We start from the raw sequence: 3096 nt of genomic DNA on the forward strand, positions 1-3096 counted from the left end.
ATATCTCAGTAAAACTGCATATTTTTGCCACTATGAAATCATTTGAGGTTACTATAGTAATGTAATGGAGCCCTGGATGGGGTGGCTCAGTTGGTTGAGCATCATCCTGAGCTTGGAGAGGTTGCTGGTTTGATTTTTAGTCAGGGCACATGCCCAATATGGGAACTAAATTCCTAGTAGGGGGCATGCAGGAGGCAGCCAATCAATGGTTCCCTCTCATTTATATATCTCTCCCTTAAAAAAAACATATTTTAAAATATAATAATGTAGTGGAGAGCACATTGAATTAGGAGGCATGAGGACATGTATTCATCAAGGTTCAGCAATGAACCAGCTATGGGACCAAATTAGCCTCTTTGGCCTCTCAAAATACACTGCACTCAACCAGCAGCATGATATTGGCCCATATTTACAATCAAACTCACAGAATACCTTGGGCTTTACCCACCACCCCATTTGCGTAGCTTTAATAAAGGATACAGAATAGGCAACAATGTAGCATGCATGGCAACAATCTAGTGAAGGGCTTGGTATTTTAAGGCACAGCTTGCAGATTTCCTACGTACTCCTCGCTGTGATGCATGTGGTCACAAAAGACAAGATTGGATGAGTGCAGACCATCGCAGTTCAGGAAAGCCCCGGCTCTGAGGTCTCTTCAACAAGGAAGATTCAGTCAAGGATAAAATCCTCTGCTGTGATATATGATGCAATGTTGGAGCTGAGGCAGCTGTTGATGCATGTTGCAGTGACAAGGGGGCAGCATGTGGAGAGACACTGTCCCTGGAGCTAACCAGAGCTACCATGGGGTGGTATTGGCAGAGCTATACATCTCAGATGAAGAGGGAAATGATGCTTTGGGTGATGGAACCAAGGAGAAACCTTTCTAAGTAGGTCTAAAGGCTTTGATGACAGTGGGAAAAGAATGATTTCCTACTATTTACATAGGTTCACAAAAAGAAAATTAGAGTTGGGATGTTATTTCTAAATCTCAGATGAAAAACACTAAGAAGATGTGGCACAGGGAACAAATGCAAAGTGAATTCCAGGAAAAGCAAGAGGCAGAAGACAATTTGAAAAGAGAAAAGAACCTGGAAGAAGCAAGCGAGATTACCATTAAAAATGATCCACATCTTCCTGAGCCAAATGTGTGAAGATTCATTCAATAGAAGGGTAGAGAGGCCAAAGAATAAAGGTGTTTGGCTGGGTCCACACACTGCAGAGCCAAGGAAGTAATTGAGTTTCTGGTGTTGCGGGATGGTACAGGGTACTTCAGTGTGTCTTGTCAGATGATTTGTGTCAGTGTTACAATGGAGTAGTCTTGCCCACTGAGAGTAGTGTTGCAGTGTATGGAATGCTAAACCTTACCCCAAAGGGCAGGCAGGCTCCCAGGGACCATGAGCTGAGTTGTGACTTCTGGGGACTGATCAGGATGGCTCCTGCCAGAGGAGTTGATAACTTGACCAATGAAGAGTCTGACATTGATGTCCAGCTCAACAACAGACATATGATGATCTGAGGAGAAAACATGTCCAAAATCCTGAAAGCACCTTCTGTGTTATCAGGTGCTTTAGAGATAACTTATTTGATATCTGTAAAGTTATTCCTCCCACATTAGTGCTAACATGAGTAGAAGGTGGTGCTATACTCTTCAAGCTCAACTATTGGGGAAGAGGCATTTTTTTTTTTAACTCAGTCCTCTCAGTTGAACCTGGAGACCTGCATTCCAGCTCTGGGAGATGCTTTTTGTAGTGCATTGCAGAACATGAAGGCACCTGGCTGATTACACTCATGTGGAGGCAGAATGCCCTTTCCTGACCTTTGATGAACTAGTTTGTGATGTGGTAGGTAGAGTCTTGAAACCACCTGTGGCAAGATTAGTATATGACCTCAACCCAGGCTTCCAAGATCCACAAACTACCTTTCAAGCAGATGAACTATTCAGCTGCTATTGTGTGGCTAAAAGAACACAATATAAAAAAAGGAGATGGAACTTCTATAAATTTGGAGAGCATATCCCAGAAGCTCCTGAGAGACTTTGACAGAAACCATTAATGAGCCCATCTTGCTGTGTCGATTTCCTGTAGTGATCTTTCTGTATGCAGTGATGTCCTGAGGATTCCACCTTACCCAGTCTGTCAGTGTGCTGATGCCCAATGTTGGTGAGATTGTGGGAGGCTCAGTGCATATTTGGGATAGTGAAGAAATTCAGGCAGGTTATAAAAGGGAAGGAATTGACCGCATATATTATTATTGGTACACAGATCAGAGAAAATATGGTACCTGTCCCCATGTGGAGGATATGGCTTGGGCTTGGAACAATTCATAACCTGGACTCTGAATACTTATCACATCCGAGATGTATGCTTATATCCTCACTTTGTCCAGCGCTCCAAGCCATAACTGATCTCTCCTGAAGCACTAAGGTGAGAACACAGTTCATGAGAGCAACAGACTTTCTCTTTAAGAAGAACTAAATTCTAAGATCTTCCATTTTTTATTCCATGGGGATATACCTGGTTCTGTTTTCTCTTTTTGTTTTCTATTCCGGCTACCACAAAAAGCAATCCAAAACACCGAAATGTTGTGCTCGCTTCGGCAGCACATATACAAAACACCGAAATGTTAAGTAACATTGATGTTGTCATTTTAAGAAAAAATATCCATTACAAAATTTGGGATGTAACTCTGCTGTTATGAATACATTTCAGCATTCTGTCTAACTGTAGGTTATAATCTTTGTGCCATATATATATATGTAATAATATTTTAAAATTATGGTTTAAGATATTCAAGTTAAACTTTCTGTCCTTTTAAGTATAACTAAAATTCCTTAATTTGTATCATTTATTTGTATCAGTGTGTGACGGTCTGGAACGGCCATGGCATACTCAGCCTCAGGGCGCCTTATGTGCTGCACCAGCTCAGCCAGGTTCAGTGACATGAGTGGGGGCAGTGAAGGATTAGAAAAAAGACAGACAAGAGAAGAAAGTTGGGTCTCGGTGGGACACTGCCCTCTCGGTTGGAGAGAGACAGCGCCACGGACTACAAGCCGTGTCTTTATTTATTCCACAAGGAAAAGTAAGGGCATGGTCAACA

General features: G+C 42.1%; 1 pseudogene; it reads left to right on the forward strand.

Annotated features, from left to right (window-relative positions):
- The first annotated feature begins 761 nt into the window (after positions 1-761).
- Positions 762-2418, forward strand: LOC132226714 (asparagine--tRNA ligase, cytoplasmic-like; annotated as a pseudogene).
- The last annotated feature ends 678 nt before the right edge of the window (positions 2419-3096 follow it).

The sequence above is a fragment of the Myotis daubentonii genome, chromosome 2 (genome assembly GCF_963259705.1).
Source record: "Myotis daubentonii chromosome 2, mMyoDau2.1, whole genome shotgun sequence".
NCBI lineage: Eukaryota > Metazoa > Chordata > Mammalia > Chiroptera > Vespertilionidae > Myotis > Myotis daubentonii.